Below are 713 nucleotides of genomic sequence, written 5' to 3'. Positions count from 1 at the left end.
ACGGAGAGAAGGGAGATGCGATGTAGGGCTGGTAGTCGCTAGGATACGTACAATTTACGTTTGTCGTTTAGCAGACTCTCTTATCCACAGCAACTTAGTGCATTCGTCTTAAGATGGCTAGGTGGGACAACCACATATCACAGGCATAGAAAGCTACGTTGACGAAAAATGTACTATCGGTCGAGTCAAAGCTAGATTGGGTGGGAGAAGGTATATGTGCAGAGTATAGGGCCCTTAACTGTAAGGCCACACTCAGGCACCTTATACATTATGTTAAAGTACATTTGGAAACTGTCAATTAAATATTTAATACCAGTGGTTTTAAAAGGTCATAAGGGAAAGTTTGTGTTTGACCACAGCCGAAGTCGGTCATGGACAACGCCACAGTCAACAGACTACATTATCTGATATCTGATCCTCCTGACTGTGTGAGCCTGTCAGTTCCCTGGAAATGTCACATCACCAGTTTCCAGTCAGGTACTCTATCATGAGGTTAGCCACAGCTCAGTGACAGCCAAACATGTGACTGCATGCCAGAACAACAGGCCATTTCTGTCCCACACTTCAGTTGCCCCTATGCTCTTCAGATTATATTATTACACTCTGTCTGTCTCTCTGTCTTTGTCTGTCTGTATGCGTGTTAAAGAGGGTCTTGTCAGAGACGCGAAAAGTTCCCACAAACATTTCCCCAAATATAAAAATCTGACAAGGTA

The sequence above is a fragment of the Salmo salar genome, chromosome ssa05 (genome assembly GCF_905237065.1).
Source record: "Salmo salar chromosome ssa05, Ssal_v3.1, whole genome shotgun sequence".
Taxonomy (NCBI): Eukaryota; Metazoa; Chordata; class Actinopteri; order Salmoniformes; family Salmonidae; genus Salmo; species Salmo salar.
This window is presented reverse-complemented; position numbering follows the sequence as displayed.